The sequence below is a fragment of the Chiloscyllium punctatum genome, chromosome 4 (assembly GCF_047496795.1).
Source record: "Chiloscyllium punctatum isolate Juve2018m chromosome 4, sChiPun1.3, whole genome shotgun sequence".
NCBI lineage: Eukaryota > Metazoa > Chordata > Chondrichthyes > Orectolobiformes > Hemiscylliidae > Chiloscyllium > Chiloscyllium punctatum.
In genome coordinates, this window is record NC_092742.1 from 49,325,915 (window position 1) to 49,347,558 (window position 21,644).

Sequence of the window (21,644 nt, forward strand, 5' to 3'; positions counted from 1 at the left end):
TCTTCTAAACTAAAATCTTGAACTTCCTAATCTGATTGTGTCTGTGGTCAATGCTTAGTCAGGGAGTGTCATTGGAGGGCATGGTGATTAGTTTTAATTTTAACATTGAGTTAGAGCAGATTTTAATTCCTCTAGCTTTACTTGGCTAACTATTTAAGTAAATGAATCTGAACACTTCAACGTCTCTAACTCTAACTCTGAACTAGGGACATTTTTGATGAGTTCCAGTCTCTGGAAGATTGCCCATAAGAAGTTTCAATTTCCTGAGCACTTTCTGAAGAGTGAGCTTCTTGCAGATGGAGTTCTGTGAGGCAATCTCTTTAAATGGTCAGGAAGTTAATTTGGAACATAGTTTTAGATTCATTGGTTCTGATAAAGCATGTGATTCCATCAGTGTGCCTAGGAGAATCCTATGGTGTTAATAGATAGAATGCTTATACCTTTTGGTTTATGACAAAAGTAGAGCAGACACATCAAAGCAATTCATTTAGATTTGATCAGATTAGAAATGTCAAGGTTTTAGTTCAGAAGAATTCAGTGTTTAGTTCAGAAGAGAATAGTTTTTTTTTCCTCTTGTCTCCTAGAAGGAGAAAAGAGATTTGAAGCTCAGATCAGTTGAGCCAGTCTCCTCAGCAAAGGAGTTTCTAGTCTATGGTGGTTCAAATAAGAAGTGTTTGGCTAGATAGCTTCAAGTTGTTGAAACCAAGAAAGATTTAGGCCATCAGAACTGTTGGCAGACTCCAAAAGTAATGATAATAAACATGATTGACAGTACGCGGGAAAACTGGAAAGTCGCAGTTAAATAAACACAAATTGTGGAGATCGTTTTGCTGGTATTAAGATTCTGTTACGGATGGTTTTGGGAAACATGTTGAAATTTGTTTTGATATTTGAGTTTAAATCTTTTTTTAGTTATTTTCTATATAGCTTTGCATATTTTTATTACTTTTTTGCATGATAAATTTAGATTCTGTTGTTAAAGAATATCCACATCCTCATGTAAGTACATTTTAGTGACGAACCACCACATTAACTGTCTGAAAATATTAAATATATGATCTTTCAACTTTATTCTGGTATCTGATTTATCCATTAGTACCTTCAGTTGAGATCATAACAATGTGCACTTACACTGATCTATTGAGCTGGCAACCATTTGTATTCAGACTCTAGCCAGGCAACACTTGCTTGGCTGAATCCAGAATTAGAATTTCTGATGTTTAGAAGAAAGATTGGCATTTGTTTTGATCAAAACACACATAAAGCTATCTCTCAGGAATTAGAAATTTAATATTTTTGACATCTGAGCACTTTACCAACCGAATTCATCAATCACCGCAACAATGACCCAACGTTCTATGTTGTACCAAACAGATATGGTACAATACACCAGCTCCAGCTCGTCTCAGTTTGCTGCACTCCAAAATCAGGTCCATGCCTGCCTTCTGATTTTATTTTCACAGTTTACTTTTCAGTTTGAAAATAAATTTATTTCATACCGGCATTAATCTGCAATCTAAAGATTCACGGACAAGCAGATCTGTTAGACAATGCACCCTGAATTAGAGTTATGGTGTACAGTGCTACGAGATGTGACTTTCCATGTCTTCTGGTTTTGTACAGATCTTCTATCTTCTTCAAGACTGTGCCAGTTCTGTCATCTAATACTTAAAATTGGAAACTTTCTCAACTATGTATGTATACTGCCTAAATGTTGCAACATGCATTCATTTTTGTGGTACTTTTCAAGACACTTTTTCAGAATGACAAATCAAATGTATTAACTCATCTGATAATGTACAGTGAACATTACAGCTTAAATTGGACAATGCTATTAAAGTTATCTATTTACAAAAAATTTAACAATTTTTAGCTTTCAAAATTGATAACCAATCAATTAAAAAAATACACTAGTGCTGAAATTCCCAACACTTGTATTGCTTTTAAATCATAAGATGTAGGAACAGAAGTAGGCCATTCAGCCCAATGAATCTCAACTTCACTTTCCTGTCTTAACTTCATAATCTTTGGTTCCCTTATTGATTAAAAAATCCATCCAACGCAGCCTTGAATATACCCATGGTAGAGATGTTGGTGTTGGACTGGGGTGGAAAAAGTTAAAAATCACTCAAAACCAGGATATAGTTCAACAGGTTTATTTGAAAGTACTTGTACTTGTACTTGAAAGCTTGTACTTTCAAATAAACCTGTTGGACTATAATCTGGTATTGGGTGATTTTTAACTTTGAATATACTCAGCAACACATCTTGACAGCACTCTGCAATAAACATTTCCACTGATTCACCACACTGAGAGAAAAGAAATCCTTCTCATCTCTGCCTTAAATGCATGACTCCTTATTCTGAGATTACGCCATCTGGTCCCAGACTTTCCCACAAAGGGAAACAATATTTCCACATCTACACTGTCAAGACCCTGAAAAATATGTTTCAATAATGTCTCCTGTTATTCTTCTAAACTCCAGTGAATACTAGCCCAGCCTACTCAACCTCTCCTTGTATGAAAATCCCGCCATGCCCTGGATCAACTTAATAAGCTTTCTCAGGTCTGCCTCCAATACATAATTTTTCCTTACATTGCCACATGAAAACTATTCACAATATTCCAGGTATGATTTGACTAATGTCTTGTATAGTTTAAGGAAGATTTCCCTATTTTTATAATCTACTTTCTTTGACATAAAGGTTAACAATCTATTCCCTTCTCTAAGGAGTGAAAGCATGAAAATGTCATTGAGATGGGGACTGAAGCATGATTACATTGAATGGTGGAGCAGGTTCAGACAGCCAAATGGAGTACTCCTGTGCCAAGTTTTTGTTTAATTGTTTGTTTCTATCTCTGCTGCTTGTTACTCCCTCAAAGAATTCTCATGGATTTGTCAGGCATGATTTCTCGTTCGTGAAGCCATGCTGACTCTGCTTGATTATGTTATGTATTTCAAAATGTTCTTGTACTAAATGCTTCAGAATAGATTCTAACATCTTTCCAACATTTGAATAAGGGTTTTCCAATCCTTTTGGAGTTGTCCAGAATCAAAGGATTCTTGGAAGATTGCTGACAGTGCATCCACTATCTCTGGAGTGACTTCATTTAAAATCCAAGAATATGTAAGTGTGTAGTGACCAGACCAAAAAAAAAACTAAAGGATACAAAAGTATATAGGGAGCAAACCCGAAGAGTGGCCTTCACCAGTGTGCATTTAGGCAACTACTCTAAATTTCCCATGGACCTGATGGCAAATCATTTCCAGCTTGATAAATTTTTTTTAAAAACTTAAAACGTCCCACATATACAGGCGACTAAAATAAGTTCATCCCTTTTAAGATTCTACCTTAATTAAACATAATATTTATTGAAGCAAAAAATTTATATTTGGATTCTTTTGGTCGAATTAGATTTTTTTTGTTGGCAGATAAAAACTGCATTTGCAGCTATGTGTAATGATTCAAATGAGCTGGAGCAAAAATTTGGGACAATCAGTTACCCTGGAGAAGCTACAAATGTGCTGATCATTGAACTTGTGTCTTGTTGCAACAATATACATTACACAAGAATATTTAAAAATATGACAAAGATACTTTTTCTCTAAAATATTACAAATTTACTGAATCGTGTGAGTTAAAAAAGGGGAAAAAAGTTATGTATTTAGATAGTATTTTTCACAACCTCAGGAAATCCCAAAGGACTTTACAGCCAATGAAACAATTTTGAATTATAGCCAATGTTATAATGTAGGAGACATAAAGTGGAATGTTTTTATATGATTATTACTGGAACGTTGTAAAAAGCAGCATACACTATTAGGTAATGTAAGACACCTTTTTCTGGTTTCAGGGTAGTGCCATAGGAAATGCAAATGGATTCAAAATAAATAGTTTGGTTAAACTCAAAGAGACAAGAACAAATGAGCCACAAGTCACACTGCTACATTATGCTGCGCAGGTATCACAGCTTTTCACATTATAAATCAGATATGTGGTGAATGTTTTACAGTTCTCAGCATTGCACATTTCTCACTTGATTCCTCTTAACAGGAAATTGAAAAATCTTATTCAGATCTTCTAAATCTTCCTGATGACCTCCAATCAATATCTGAAGCAGCAAGGTATGAATTCTAATGTTACATTTCGCACACAGCCAATAATCACATTAAAATACACTTAGGTTTTGTTTAAACTATGTGGTAGTAGTGAGCATTACAGATACAACCAAAACAGTCCTAAAACTCAAATTTAAGACATGCAATCTATGGATAAGGCGGTATTTTCTTTCAAATCTAAATTCTGCCCTCTCCTCAACTCTTTCCCAATGATCATACATTCTTTTCCACACAGTTAACCTATTGGTAATATGTCTGGCAATGTCATTCCACATTACTAGCTACTCCTCTTCCACTGCCTAGGTCTAAACATCTTATCAGTTGTACTAAATTGATTCTAACCATATAAAATTATCACAGAGTACAACACAACCTTGATCAGATGGGCAAATGGGCCAAGGTAGCAGATTTAGTTTAGATAAATTTGAGGTGTTGCATTTTGGTAAGGCCAACCAAGTCAGAGCTTATACAGTTAATGGTACAGCCTTGGGGAATGTTGCTGAACAAAGACACCTTGGAGTGTAGATGCAGACTTCCTTGAAAGTGGAGTGTTAGCACACTTCCTTTCATTGGTCAGAACACTGAGAATAGGAGTAGGGATGTCATGTTGTAGCTACGCAGGGTATTGGTTGGGTTGCTTTTAGAATATTGGGTACAGTTCTGGTTGCTCTTCTATAGGAAGCATGTTATTAAATTTGAGAGAATTCAGAAAAAATTTACAAGGATATTGCCAGGTCTGGAGCATTTGAGCTCCAGGGAGAGGCTGAATAGTTTGGGGCTTTTTGTTTCCCTGGAGCATTGGAGGCTGAGGTGTGACCTTATAGAGGTTTATAAAAATCATGAGGGGCATAGATAGGGTGAATAGCTAGGGTCTTTTTCCTCATGTTGGGGAGTCCAAAACCAAAGGACATGAAGATTTTGAAAGGATCTGAGGGGTAAGTTTTCAGCAGAGGATGGTGTGTGTATGGAACAAGCTGCCAGAGAAAGTGGTGGAGGCTGGTACAATTACTTCTAAAAGGCATCTGGATGGGTATATGAATAGGAAAGGTTTAGACGGATATGGGCCAAATGCTAGCAAAAGGCACTAGGTCACATTGGGATATCTGGTTGGCATGAATGAGTTGGACCAAAGGGTCAGTTTTTTGCTATATGACTCTGTAGTATCTATGTTAAAGCCTGTCAGTCTGATAATGAATCTGCAAATTTTTCGATTTCTTCACAAAATTTTCCAATGGTATAGCATGGAGGTACTGCAACAACCAGCCACCAGGATATGTATCAGTGCAACTCAGGATATTTTTCTATCCCTCCCTTTGAAGAAATATTTGGTTTCCAGCAAGTGCAGCTAAAATTTTAATACCAATAACTAACCAGTAGAAAATCATGGGTGTAAGTCCAGGCCCATTATCTCATGGGACAAAAGTGCTGTAGCTTCCTGCAATTTAACAAAATTTCAAGTATGAAACAGATCTTTAAATATTTCAGCAGTATTTCTGTTCACACTAAAATAATTGAAGATTACACTTGTATTTTGTAATTTTGTAACAGGAAACTTGCAGACTTGTGTTCTTTTTGTTGATTCCTCCATGCACAAAAGATGTGGTTGACTCAGTATAGAGAACTCTTTAAAATACATGACTTGATTTATCTGCAGTATCAAAATTGACTCAATCCAGTCTGAAGTAAGCAGCCTTTCACACCATTTAAAGAAGATCAGTGATGATACTGAGTCATCCATAGATGATATAAAATTACAATTCAGAAATCCAATTCAGGTAAGCAAATATCCAATGCTAAGTTGACTTCCTCAAAATTGCAATTGTAGCATTCCACTATTAACAAGAATTAATTGGCAGCAAGGTCTCACTGCATCTAAGGAGCTCGAGGATCTTCTGAAAGCTATAGAGTGCAAAACAAAGGAGTTGGCTCAATATTTCGGTGAAAATGAAAACAAGTTTTCATTGGATGAATTGTTTGTCACAATCAAAACATTCAGAGAACTGTTCTTGCAAGTGATAAAGGTAATATGTAAGCACAATTTTAATATGCTGCCACAAAAGTCATTATTTGACTTCTTGCCTTAGAACCATTCCCTTACCAGACTCATGTAATTCTTTATGATTCTGAACATAGGATAATAATGAACAAAAACAAAAGATGGCAAAATTAAAGACAAGAGAGCAAGAAGCAAACAAAAACAATGAACCAAATGAATGTAACAGTAAGTTTGGAGTCAGTAGAATTAGCTTTGTATTATCAAAATGTTTGGTAGATAGAGGGAAATGTTTATTCTGGAAAAAATATCTTAGCTGGCTCAAAATAAATATAAATCATTGTTTCTGACTGATTAAGAGCTTTTAATAGCTTTTATTACCCCTTTGTAAGGATGCCAAAATAAGGAAAGAAAAAACATGATCCACATTTGTGACTTTGATGCAATGAAGTGTTCCTGTTTAGATAATGACTTAGAACATCTAACATTACAGTGCAGTACAAGCCCTTTGGCCCTCAATGTTGTACCGACCTGTGAAACTAATCTGAAGCCCATCTAAGCTATACTATTCCATTCTCATCCATATGCCTATCCAATGACCAATTAAATGCCCTTAAAGTTGGCAAGTCTACTACCGTTGCAGGCAGTGCGTTCCATACCCCTACTACTGTACTTTCAGTAAAGAAATTACCTCTGATTTCTGTCCTATATCTATCACCTCTCCATTTAAAGCTATGTCCCCTCATGCTAGCCATCGCCATCCAAGGAAAAAGGCTCTCACTGTCCACCCTGTCTAACCCTCTGATTATCTTATACATGCAGTATCAGTTGACATGGATACCAGCGCTAGCTATTGAGCAGATACAGTTTACTTTAGGGTGGAAGGAATGGGAAAGGTGTTGCATAGAACAGAAGTGCAAAGACTTTCTAGATGAACAATTTTCAATAAGTTGTTGCCAAAGACCTGTAGCTCCATATAAATGTTGCAAATCTCCTGCCTTCTTACTATCTTCTAAATGATCAATGTTCACCGCTTTAGCATAGCAAAAGTCTTTATCCTTGGTGAATGTTATCCTTCCCATGTTATTCCCATTGTAAAACCAAGTTATGCAATAATTAGCATACCACCATTATACAAAGTGAGTTTTGTGAACTATATTAGAGAAAGACACCAGACCAGTATAAATGTTAAATATTTTGTCAATTTGGATCTTATTGTCACATGTACTGATGTACAGAAGTACAGGAGAACAGTGAAAAGTGTATAATGTTGCCACACGCAGTGCTATCTTAGGTGCAAAGGTACCTAGGTATAAAAAACTTAGATACAAAATAGTAAAAGAAATACATTTTAAAAAGTTAAGCATTACATCCATAGATTAAGTAGAAAAATAAGGTAATAGTTAACATTAAAGTTCTTCTTAAGATAAGTGAGAAAAATAAAGGAATTAAGTTAAAAGTTCAACAGTCTTTGATGAGTTCTACATTTAGATCGCTCTGCGGAAGACCTCCGCAGCTGTCTGTTCTTGAAGCTACTGCTGCAGATACCAGGGACCTCTCTCACCACTCATTAGTACAGACAGCTGGACTGTTATTTAAGGACTTGCATGGTATACCACATGTTCCATAGCCAAAAATGCAGAGGGTACTCTTTGGTCCAATCAAGTATCTCACTTGCTGCGCTTAGTCTTATGGACACATTTGTTCTTTTAACAGAAAATCCTCTTATGAATTTCATGGCAGTAATACTTACACAGTAGTTCAATCCCTGGTTGTTAAACAACACAAAACACCATAATAATTTTTACTCAGGAACAACCACTATACTAGAACCCTAAGACAAGATGATACAAAGCCTAAAATTAATCATGTGATTTAACATGTAAAGCTTTTTAATAATTTATACTTTCTTTTCTTTCCTTTCACAAATCATCAGCAAAACAAGTGATGAACAATATTGTTGAGAAACTTCTGTTTAACATAAAGAAAGGTTTTCATCAGAAAAGTAATTCTGTAAACAAATGCAAAACAGAATTTGCCCCAGACTCACCTGCTACTGAAACATTGGAAGATCACGTAGAAATTGGTAAGACTCTCTCAAAGTATTTTCTCCCATATCATTGCAAACAGATACAGAATAATCCATAAAGAACTGTTTTCCAATGTCACACCTAATTAACTGCTCTACTGGTTTCCCAAAGGAATTCCCCTTCAAACCTGTTCTCAAACAACTGTCTAAGAAGATAATATTATAGATTGTACCCATAAAAAATGAGAAAAATACAAAATATTTGCTTTTTTGACCCTCCTAATAGTATTGTTAAGATCAGAAAATATGTGTGTAATTCCTACCTGAAGCCCTCACTTACATTTGATGGATTTTAATAACGGGAACAGCAACACAAACCATCAGTTGGTGAGTTAGTGGCAAACATTCAGCAGACATTCTTGGAGCCGCAATGGATTTAAATCCCAAGCAGACACAATCCTGCCTGCCAGCAGTGTTCCCAGGCCTATGGGGAAGGAAATCTATCTCTAATCTAGCCAATTATAGGATCAATCTCAGCATTGCTACTGGGGTTGGTGATCATTACTAAGAGTGCAGGAAGCCTCAGATGATGAAAAGTGCTAGGGACGTGGAGAAGAAAGGGTATCTTCCACATGACCAGTCTGGCGCTGGAAAAGTGAGCAAGAACATACAATTCATGAGACAGGAGTATACATTTCCCTACGCATTTCTCCTAAACAAGGCCCTTAAAACAAGTTCAGAAAGAAGAGTTGCTCAACATTCTAAGATCACTATTCCTGGAGTGTTAATGAAAAACTGTTTGCTGTGGGATGGTTTTCAACAGCTGAAGTAAATACTGAAGGCTGTTAGCTTGGTTTCAATGTAAAATAATCAAAGATAATTTTTTGGCTTAGGAAGCCCAGAGAATGAAAGCTTTCAGGGCAGTTCAGAGAAGACCCAAAATAAAAGCAGAAAATGCCAGAGAAGTTAATGCTTTGAGTGCAATATGACAATTCTTCAGAACTGATCGTTATCCAATCTTATCATTCACATGAGAAGAACAATTGAGTTATAGGACATTCAATTTTTTTTTTAAAAGCTTTTCTGCTCTTCCTTCTATTTTTAGGATCTCTTGATTTAAAAATTTTTCCTGCAAATACCTCAGGAGGTATGAATATTTATTATAAACAATTGAATTCTGTGTTTCATATTTATGCATCTTGTTTTCCTTTCAAAATAGATGACTGTTTTCGAACCGCAAGAAAGTAGTTTCTAAAAAGTGCTCTAAATTACAAGGTAGGTATAAAAGCTTTGGAAAACAGTAAGCTTATCTTAATTGTTCACCTAAATCAAATTATCTTAGAATTAAAAAGGAAATGGGATGTAGTCCTTTGTTGGAAGAAAGTGGTTTATAAAAGTAGAGAGGCCTTGTTACAATGTACAGAGTATGGGGGGACTTCATCCATAGTGTCGAATCTTATAGGGGTCTGACAGCAATGTGAGCAATGGCAAGATTTGGGGCTGAAACAGACAAGAAATCCAATACTGCTAATTTTGATGTTGGGAGTGTCTTGCTCCACCTTTTATGCTTTTGACCAGCAGTATAGCAAGTTTCTGAGTAGCCAGCAGCAAGTTGCCAGTTAAGGGGAAATTATATTTTGCCAAATTCCTTGTTAATGGCCGAACTCACCTCATTAATATTCAGCTCTTTAGCTTACCAAATGCACCAAAGAAGCTGGATGTTGAAAGTACTCAACATGGATATCAGATCAGATATCTGGCAGGTTCTTACCTGAATGTTGTTTCGGAATAATCAGTATCTCAAGACATGATCTATGGGCACTAGCCACATACAATCCTCATCTATGGACATTGGCATCTGGCATTTTCCAATCCTCATGACCATCATTACACTTCTCTGACATGCTTGCAAGCTGTTCAGGAGGAACAGACCTATATTGCAGGACACACCAGCAACTATCATTGAAAGGCTACTGCAGGCATCCAGCTCATGAATTGGACTGGGCAGCATCTCAGGGCTGGTCACTTGCTCTCTTAATGCTTGCACAATTAGTTTCTCTGACATGCTTGCAGCATCCATGCCTTGCCTTATCTTGTCTTGCCATGATTTGCTTCACTTGATAGCACATTGACATTTCAGCCAGAGATTACCAGTACTACTATATTGATTGATTTCTTGTGCAGACACAAATACAGGTCACTTACAGCACATGTCAATTGAGATCTGTCTAGTTGGGGTCAGGGAACATCTTGATGGATGTCAAGGGTGGGATCTGTCAGCCAGGGGTGCCCAGCACCAACTACCATGGTGAGGGAGGAGGTGTGGGTACAGGTTTTGCAATTCCCGTGGTGGCAGGGGAAGGTGCCAGGAGGGGAGGGTGGGTTGTTGGAGGGCGTGGACCTGACCAAGTTGTCATGGAGAGAACGGTCTTTTTGAAAGTGGAAAGGGTGGGGAGGGAAATATATCCCTGGTGGTGGGGTCCATTTGGAGGTGGCAGAAATGTCAGCAGATGATGCAGTTTATGTGAAGGTTGGTCAGGTGGAACATGAGGACGGGGGGGGGGGGGGGGGGGGGGGGGGGGGGGGGGTGGGGGAGTGAGGGGGGTTCTGTCTTTGTTACAGTTGGAGGGGTGGGGTTTGAGGGCAGAGGTGCGGGATGTGGATGAGATGCCTTGAAGGGCATCTTCAACCATGTGGGAAGGGAAATTGTGGTCTTTAAAGAAGGAGGCCATCTGGTGTGTTCTGTGGTGGAACTGGTCCTCCTGGGACCAGACATGGCGGAGGCGGAGGAATTGTGAAAATGGGATAGCAGTTTTGCAGGAGGTAGGGTGGAAAGAGGTGTAATCCAGATAGGTGTGGGAGTCGGTGGGTTTGTAAAAAATGTCAGTGTCAAGTCGGTCATCATTGATGGAGGTGGAGAGGTCCAGGAAGGGGAGTGAGGTGTTAGAGATGGTCCAGGTGAATTTAAGGTCGGGTGGAATGTGTTGGTGAAGTTGATGAACTGCTCAACCTCCTCGCAGTAGCACAAGGTGGTACCAATGCAGTCATCAATGTATCAGAGGAAGAGGTGGGGAGTGGTGCCTTTGTAACTACGGAAGATGGACTGTTCTATGTCCCCAACAAAGAGACAGGCATAGCTGGGGATCATACAGATGCCCATGGCTACCCCTTTAGTCTGGAGGAAGTGGAAGGATTTAAAGGAGAAATTGTTAAGGGTGAGCAACAGTTCAGCCAAACAAATGAGATTGTCAGTGGAAGGGTAATGTTGGGGACGTCAGGAAAGGAAGAAACAGAGGGCTTGGAGGCCCTGGTCATGGCAGATGGAGGTGTAGAGGGATTGGATGTCCATGCTGAAGATGAGGCGTTGGGGGCCTGGAAAACAGAAGCCTTGGAGGAAGTGGAGGGCGTGGGTGGTATCTCGAATGTATGTGGGGAGTTCCTGGAGTAGGGGGGTATAGGACAGTATCGAGGTAGGTGGAGATGAGTTCAGTGGGGCAGGAGCAGGCTGAGACAATGGGTCTGCCAGAGTCGTTAGGTTTGTGGATCTTGGGAAGGAGGTAGAAACAGGCCGTGCGGGGTTCTCGGACTATGAGGTTGGAAGCTGTGGGTGGGAGATCTCCTGAGGTGATGACGTTCTGTATGGTCTGGGAGACGATGGTTTGGTGTTGGTGGGTGGGGTCATGTTCAAGGGGTCAGTAGGAGGAGGTGTCTTCGAGTTGGTGTCTGGCTTCAGCATTGTAGCAGTCAGTGCGCCAAACTAACACTGCACCCCCTTTATCCGCTGGTTTGATGGTGAGGTTGGGATTGGAGCAGAGGGAATGGAGGGCTGTGCGTTATGAGGGTGAGAGGTTGGAGTGGGGGAGGGGGGTAGACAGGTTGAGGCAGTTAATGTCTCAAAAGCAGTTGCAAATGAAGAGGTCAAGGACAGGTAATCGGCCAGCATGGGTGTCCAAGTGGATGAAGTGTTTGGAGGTGTGTGAAGGGGTCCTCAGAAGGTGGATAGGGGTCCTGATTGAAAACAACCCACCCTCCCCTCCTGGCACCTTCTCCTGCCACCGCAGGAATTGCAAAACCTGCGCCCACACCTCCCCCCTGACCTCACTCCAAGGCCCCAAAGGAGCCTTCCACATCCAAAGTTTCATCTGAACGTCCACCAATGCCATTTATTGTATCCGTTGCTCCCAATGCGGTCTCCTCTACATTGGGGAGACTGGACGCCTTCTTGCAGAGCGCTTTAGGGAACATCTCCGGGACACCCGCACCAATCAACTCCACTGCCCCGTGGCCCAACATTTCAACTCCACCTCCCACTCTGCCGAGGACATGCAGGTCCTTGGGCCTCCTCCACCGCCACTCCCTCACCACCCGACGCCTGGAGGAAAAACGCCTCATCTTCCGCCTTGGAACACTTCAACCCCAGGGCATTAATGTGGACTTCAACAGTTTCCTAATTTCCCCTCCGCCCACCATACCCCAGTTCCAACCTTCCAGCTCAACACCATTCTCATGGGGGTAGTCTACAGATTTATTTAGGATATATTGTCAGTATGGATGAGTTGGACCAAAGGGTCTGTTTCCATGCTATACATCTCTATGACTCTAAATTCCAGGATGGTGAGGGTTTTTGGGGAAGGGGAGGGGAAGGAAGAGATGCACAAATGAATTGAGTGATAACAGGAGTGATTACAATAGAATACCAGGCTAAAAGGCATTCTTTGTCATCTAGGCTTCACATTTTTTTCAGATTTACCTTTGCAGACATATATACTGAAAAAAATCCTCTCAACAGCAGTCACTATTTTGAGGGACTCACAACAGCTCCCCAAGTGAAATAGCAATCATGAGACAACTGACTCAAGAGAAAACTCCTGCTTATCCAGCCTTCACATGAATTCTTTTTCAAACTTACTTTTTGTAGATACCATGGAATTCCTAGACTGAAATACAACCCTCATCTACAACAATTCACATTCTATCTGTGTGTAAACTATCAAAAGTCTTGCTTATGCATACACTTTCTTTAAGTGTCTTATTTTCCAATGCTTCGACATCCTTCCCGAAATATGGTGACCAGAACTGTACACAATATTCCGAGTGTGGCCGCTCTAGCGTTTTGTATATTTGTAGCAAGATATTGCGGCTCTGGAACTCAATACCTCTACCAATGAAACTTAACACACCGTATGCGTTCTTAACAGCACTATCAACCTGGGTGGTAACTTTCAGGAATCCATGTACATGGACTCCAAGGTCCCTCTGCACATCCACACTACCAAGAATCTTTCCATTGAGCCAGTACTCTGCCTTTCTGTTATTCTTCCCAAAGTGCATCACCTCACATTTAGTTGCATTGAACTCCATTTTCCACCTCTCAGCCCAATTCTGCAGTTTATCCAAGTCCCCCTGCAACCTGTAACATCCTTCCAAACTGTCCACTACACCACTGATTTTAGTGTCATCTGCAAATTTACTAATCCATCCACCTATGCCTGTGTCTAAGTCATTTATAAAAATGACAAACAGCAGTAGTCCCAAAACAGATCCTTGTGGCACACCACTAGTAACCAGACTCTAGGCTGAATATTTTCAATCAACCACCACTCATTGCGTTCTTTCAGAAAGCTAGTTTGTAATTGAAACTGCTAAATCGCCTTCAATCCCATGCCTCTGCATTTTCTACTAACAGCCTACCATGTGGAACCTTATCAAAGGCTTTACTGAAGTCCATGTATACCACGTCAACTGCCCTACCTTCATCTACATGCTTGGTCACCTTCTCAAAAAATGCAATGAGGTTTTGAGACATGACCTGCCCTTGACGAAACCATGTTGACTAGCTAAAATCAAATTGTTACTTGCTAGATGATTAGAAATCCTATCCCTTATAATCCTTTCCAAAATATTTCCTACAACAGAAGTAAGGCTCACTGGTCTGTAATTATCTGGGTCATCTCTACTACCCTTCTTGAACAAGAGTACAATATTTGCAATCTTCCAGTCCTCTGGTACTAAACCTGTAGACAATGATGACTCAAATATCAAAGCCAAAGGCTCTGCTATCTCCTTCCTAGCTTCCCAGAGAATCCTTGGATAAATCCCATCCAGCCCAGGGGACTTATCTACTTTCACTCCTCCTAGAATTGATAACACCTCTTTGTAATTTACCTCAATCCTTTCTAGTCTAACATCTTGTACCTCATTCTTCTCCTTTACAATGTTCTCCTTCTCCTGAGTGAAAACCGATGAGAAATGTTTGTTTAGCACCTCTCTGATCTCCACAGGGTCCACACTCAACTTCCCACTTCTGTCTTCAACTGGCCCTATTCCTACCCTAGTCATCCTTTTATTCCTCACATACCTATAGAAAGCTTTAGGGTTCTCCTTTATTCTATTTGCTAAAGACTGCTCATGTCCTCTCTTTGCTCCTCTTAACTCTCTCTTTGAATCCTTCCTAGCTGATCTGTAACTCTCTATCGCTTCATCTGAACTGTCTTATCTCATCAACACATAAGTCTCCTTCTTTTGCTTAACAAGAGATACAATTTCTGTAGTCAACCACGGTTCCCTTACCTTATCACTTCCTCCCTGCCTGACAGGGACATACCTATCAAGGACACGCAATATCTATTCCTTAAACCAGCTCCACATTTCCATTGTCTGCATCCCCTGCATTTTGCTACCCCATTCTATGCATCCTAATTCTTGCCTAATTGCATTATAATTGCCCTTGCCCCATCGATAACAATTGACCTGTGGCATATACCTATCCATTTCTATCGCTAAACTAAACACAACTGAATTATGGTCACTGTCTCCAATGTGCTCGCCTACAACTAAATCAAACACCTGGTCTGGTTCATTTCCAAGCACCAGATCCAGTATGACGTCCCCTCTTGTTGACCCGTCAACATACTGTGTTAGGAAACCCTCCTGTACATATTGACAAAAACTGGTCCATCTGACGTACCAGAGTTATAGCAATTCCAGTCAATGGTGGGGAAGTTAAAGTCCCCCATAAACCACCCTGTTCCTTTCACTCCTCCTCAGAATCATTTTGTCAATCCTCTCCTCCACCTTCCTGGAACTCTGCGGAGGCCTATAAAAAAGACTTCAAGCAGTGTGACCTCTCGTCTCCTGTATCTAACCTCAGCCCACAGTACCTCAGTAGACAAGTCCTCGTCAAAAGTTCAACCAATTTGTTGTGACCAATCCTTTTTGTAATATTAATCTATGGGGCTCACAAGAATAGTGGCAAAGGATTAACCACTTACAAGTCTTTGTTAGAACAGGCACATAATTGAATAAAAAAGGTAGTTTAATACATAATTGAAAGACAACAAGTTATGTTATCCAAAGGCTGGTGAACTAGATTAACACTAGGCACAAGATATTATTATCTCCTAACAGGTAGTAACTAGGTTTATGCTACATGCTGTAGACTGCAGAAGTCATTAGCTTAGAACTAATCTAGAACAACTGATGAGCTCCACCCAGAGACAGTCATGTGTTAAACAATACCAAAGCAGCTGAGCTAACTCTTTCAGGTTAACTGCCTTGTACAGTAACTACCATGATTTTTTCCCCTGTTAATCAGTTATGCAATTGCTTAAACAAGTATATTAAGTTTACAATGATGCCTTTTCCCTAAGTCTCTGACTTTACATATTTGATCTTGGCTCAAAGGAGGAGATAGTTGTTTGCTTGAGCATGCTCTTCTCAGATGATCCTCTTTGCCATTGTGTGCTATTAACTGATCTTTTACTTTTAGAATATCTTTCAATGATGTAGTCAACCATTTTCCTGTCCAGAAGATATTTAATTTCCTCAAAGTGCATAATGGAAGACAACAGTGTTGGTTAAAGAAATAATCTTTGTCTTTTGACTTTGTTACAATGTAGATTTAGGTGACACCTGTTCCATTAGCTGATATGAACAATTTGTTTTGTACCTCAATGTTAGAGATACTGAATGTAGAGCATGGACAATCTCTGCTTTGAGTAGTTATGTTTTCTGGGCTGATTGTATTAAGAGTTCACAAATAGTTTCAGGTGGTATTTCCACCACAGTTATCTGGTCATACTTGATCTAATGTGGGAAGTAAGGAAGGAAATTGTGAGGCCCTTTGCAGAAATATTTGCATCATCTATAATTATGGTTGAGGTGCCTGGTGAGTGAAGTTTAGATAACCTTGTACCTTTGTTTAAGAAAGGTTATAAGGAGAAACTGGGGAACTATCGACCTGCGAGTCTGACATCAGTTGTGGATAAATTGTTGGAGGTTGTTTTAAAAGATAGGATTTGTAGACATTGAGAGGCAAAAGTTGATTAGGGATAGTCAGCATGGTTTTGTGTCAGGAAAATTGTGTCTCACAAACTTGTTTGAAATTTTTTGAGTAAGTTACCAAAAGGATTGAGGGCAGAGCAGTAAACGTTGTTTACTTGGACTTTAGTATAGCCTTGAAAAGGTTCCACATGGGAGACTAATTAGTAAAGTTAGGTCACATGGGATTCAAATGGTACTTGGTAATTGGATGCATCATTGGCTGAATGGTAGGAGACAGAGAGTGGTGGTGGAGGGGTGTTTTTCAGACTGGAGGCCTGTCACCAGTGGTGTTCCACAGGGATCAGTTCTGGGTTCTCCTTTGTTTGTCACTTATCTAAATGATTTGGATGAGGATATAGAAAGCATGGTTAGTACATTTGTGGATGACACCAAAATTGGTTACATTATAGACAGTGAAGAAGGTTTTCTAAGATTACAAAGGGATCTTGATCAAATAGGTCAATGGGCTGAAAAATGGCAGATGAAGTTCAATCTGGATAAATGCAAGGTATTGCATTTTAGTACAACAAACAGGGGTAGGACTTATACAATTAATTAGAGGGCCTTGAGTAGTGTTGGAGAACAGAGGAACTTAGGGGTTCAAGTACATAATTCTTTGAAGTTTATGTCACGTACAGATAGGTGGTTAAAAAGGCATTTAGCATGCTTGCCTTCATTGCTCAGTCCTTTAAGTATAGGAGTTGGGAAGTCATACTGGAGTTTTACAGGACATTGATGAGACGTCTTCTGGAGTACTGTGACCAGTTCTGGTTGCCTAGTTATAGAAATGATATTAAGCTGGAGAGGGTTAAGAAGATATTAACCAGGATGTTGCCTGGTATGGAAGGTTTGAGTTATAAAGGAAGGCTGGTTATTCTACAAAATGTTTCACTGGAGCATTGGAGGTTGAGCGGTGACCTTACAGAGGTTTAGAAAATTAAGAATGGTATAGATAGGGTTAGGTGTCTTTTCCGTAGGATGGGGGATTTTTAAGGTGAGAAGAGAGAGATTTTAAAAAGACGTGATGGGTGGAATGAACTTACTGAAGAAGTGGTGAATATGGGCACAATTACAACATTTAAAAGATATTGACAGGAAAGATCTGGAGGGATATGGGATAGGAGCAGACAGGTGGAACTAGTTTAGTTTGGGATTATGTTCAGCATGGACTGGTTGGATCAAAGGGTTTGCTTTCATGCTGTATGATTCTATGACTCTACATCCTGAAGGCTATTTTATTGATGAGGAACAAGTAAACAATTTGTTCAGCCCAGCAAAATTGATAGCTTCTCCTGTGTTGATAATATGAAACAACTGTTTAATACCAATGTAGATGATCTCAATTCATGTATGCTCCTTCCTGGGTTTGGTTAGCATTCTTTTGAGACCAGTAAAGTCTTATTGTTGATGATATATGTCAGGATGTTCAATATCAGAAGTTTTCTTAATTGATTAAAATCCTGTCTCAATTTCAGGATTTATTAGTTAGACATTTCTTCATGTTTAGAAGTGAATTCTAGGTGATATAAGCTTTTGTGAACTGATCATCTTTATGTCTGAAAAACATTAACATTCTTTTCGTCTTAGATGTCGTTCTACATGTTTCATGCAAAATCAGATCAATACTCAATCCTGTATCAAGCTTGAACTGAACTGCATATCCAAAGATGAACTCTGTTATGCCTGGTTCAGATAGTTCACTGGTTTCCCATTGGAATAGCTGTATATTTCTTCTACACGTGGTAAATATCATCATCTGAGGATGCACGATCTAACGGAAGTCCAGCTTGCAAGTCAGAATTTTTTTCATAAGCTTTTGGTAAAGATATAACCAGCATTGTTTCTATTGTTTAAATATTGGTTCTGGGTATTACACAATCTTTGAAAATATCCCACCTTTTTGCAAGGGTGACATTCTTGAAATAGATCAGGACATTTGTTTGCATGGTGTTTTTGTTCTACACCTTGGACAATGACTCCTCGCATCAAAAGATTTGAACATTCCATGTTTTGGTTTCTCATGTGATTTAGCGTGTTTGTGCCATATTAGGTTGGTAGGTTCCAATGGTCTTCAGAATAAATTTTCCTTCTGTTCCCCTGATTTTTCTGAATCTCAGCTTCCATCATAATCTGGATAAAATTTTCAGTGGAAGATCTTCCTTTAATCTGGTTGATCTGAAAGAGATCAACCAGAAAATCTGATGACAATTATTTCTTGAATTACTCCTAGCTGTGATACTCCATATTTTCACAAGATGCAGACATTGCATAAAGATAAAGTTGGTAACATATGTTTCTAGAAATTGCATTTAATTATTAAATCTTGCTTTCTCAACAATATGGTTTGATTGCCATATAAAATAGTTGCCAGATGCTTTTAAGACATAATGTTCTTAAATTTTTTTCTCTGTTAATAACGTGTTTCTGTTAATGATACCAATGAATAAAACAGTGCGTTAATGTGCCCTGCTTATGAGCATAGACCTAAAACACTTCTGTATCTCAGGAATTGTTTCTTCAGTGCTGACCAATTTAATTCTCTGCGAAAACTATCTGTAACTTTGAATCTGCCTGGAGATGTAACACCTTTCTCTATTTCTTTGATTAAATTAAATTGCTCTATTTAAATTCAGAAAACCTTTTAGAATTAATTAAAGTTTGTTGTAAGTTCAGCTTTTCTTCATTAAGTTTGAATTGTGCTTTCAATTCAACAGCCAGAAAACTTGTTGCAGAATATCTCAGCATTAACAATTGCTTTTGAAACTGTAATTAAATTTTATTACTGCTAAAGGAAGGCGAATCTTCTTATAAACTACAAAATTACAATGAGTTGCTATTTTAATAAAGATTTAAAGATCTTTTCTTCAAATTTTCTTGGCTTGTTTTTCGCAGCTCTAAATCGTTGAAGTTTGTTAACAGCTATACTGTAAAGGTATTCTTTCAATAAAGCTTTGTTAATTTGAAATTATTTGAGATGTCATAAATCTTCTCAAATCGTTTTGTAATTGAAACTTTTATTTTCCCATAACAAAAATGTAAGATAGTGGTTTTGAGCTGTTTTGCACTTCTTGATGGATTTTGTGCCTTTTTCACCAAAATGAATGATTCATGCCATTTCTGTTTCTTCCCCAAAAGAGTTACGTTTTTTTAAATCTAAAGAATAGCATCTCACACTTTTTCAAATTTTATATAATTTCTGTTGTACAACAAAAATTTATTTTCACTTCAAAATGATTATGCTTTTCTGTCTCTGATGTTCTTTTGGTTCTAACGTTTTGAACTATTTGCTGGTTTGAAGAACTTTTTAAAGACCTACTTCATTTTTGAAGAATTTTTCTGAAACTTATGATTTATTTGATTTTAAAAATGCTCAATTTAATGTAAATACTGAATGTTGCCTTGTTTCAGCTTCCAAAGTCAGAACCGTGACGTGAGTAATTTTCAGTCTTTCCACTTAGTCCGTCTCAGCTTACATCTGGGAATCTGAAGTCACCCTTTACTTTCCCAGACTGTGACTCAGAATTTCTTCCCTGTAGTTCCAGGAAGGATGTCCTCATTAGCTTCCCTGTACTTTATTTCCTTGGTTTTAGATTTTATAAGTTTTCTAAAGGAAGGCTGCCTTACTGCTAGAGTCTTTCTAGTCTGAACCAGTTGGCTCCTTAGTTAAAACAGCTGTATTCTTTAACTCACTATTTTGTGCAGAATTCCACAGCCCCCGCTTCTCCTTGAATTGATCTGAATACTTTACATTGTATTTTTTTCCCATTTCAGACAACAATCTGAATCACTTGCCACCACGTTACAAGAAATGTCCACAGCAGGTGCCTGGTAGTTCTAATATCTTCTTTGAGTAGATCTGAAGTCACCAAGCCTCCTTTTGACCTTAATCTCGCAGCAGGAGAAACAGACATTTGTGTAACTAAAAATATTTTATGACCTAATAATACGAAAAACAGGTTGTGTTAGCTTAACACTGTTTAATTACAGTAATGATGTGGCCTGTGTTGGACTGAAGTGGACAAAGTTAAAAATCAACGAGGTAAAAACAATGACTGCAGATGCTGGAAACCAGATTCTGTAAATCACATAACACCAGGTTATAGTCCAACAGATTTATTTGGAAGTACAAATTCTCGGAGGCTGCTCGTTCATCAGGTAGCTAGTGGGGCAGGATAATAGACCACAGAATTTCAAATAAACCTGTTGGACTATAACCTGTTGTGTGATTTTTTTTTTAAACTAATTACAGTAACACTGGGTCAGAAATATTGCTGACTCCAAAAGCATATTAATTAAGTCTATGCTACATGGCTGGTAACTGACTAAGTATTAATTGGAGAACAACAATCTGGCTCCTCCCAAAGGCAGATCAATTCAGGTTAGTGGACAAAGCTATTGTAAACTTTGCTGTCTGCAAAGCATTTTAACTGATGCTGCAATGATTATAAACACCCTCATAACAAAGGAAAATGAATGTGGACATCATGGAATTGAATAATCTAACAGATGCTTATAACTGATGGTTATTATATATAAACATTCCATTCACGGGTTCTTAAATATCTGGGCTAATACCAAGCTGGTTATTTCCACAGAACAACATGCTTCATATAGTGTGTCATGCTTCAAGTGATCCAAGGCAAAATAGAGTCTGGGATTTTTATACCTCAGGTCACATACTATGATACAGAAGCATGTCTCTTATAGGTACACTGACATACTAACCACGAGACCGAAAACACAATATTCCCATTTCCCAAGGATTAAAAAATAATCCTAAACCGCTTACAAAGCCACATACTGTCAGTTCAATGATTATATCAAAAGGTAAAACACAGCCTTCGACGTTAACATTTCAAACTTCGATGTATCGCTTTTTAGGTTTGACAGCTCATCCAAATCTGGTGATCGTATACTATCCCGCCCGGAGAGATAAACATTTTTTTCTAGAACATTTATTTGACAACTTACTTGTCTTGCTACATTTTGATGTCATTCAATATCACTACTCTGACAATGATGATTGAGTGTTCTTCCTCACTTTCTTCATGCATGATTACTGTGCTATACATTGGTTTGAGCTGGCCTCTATTTATTCACAATGTAGCATCATGATCAGTCATGGCTTTGTGTGTCCTGAGATAATTGTACATTCTGGAAATATTTGCTAGTGATCAAG

General features: G+C 38.6%; 1 pseudogene; it reads left to right on the forward strand.

Annotated features, from left to right (window-relative positions):
• LOC140475913 (inverted formin-2-like) overlaps positions 1-20,319 on the forward strand; it is an 80,010-nt pseudogene extending 59,691 nt beyond the window's left edge.
• Positions 20,320-21,644: the final 1,325 nt, after the last annotated feature.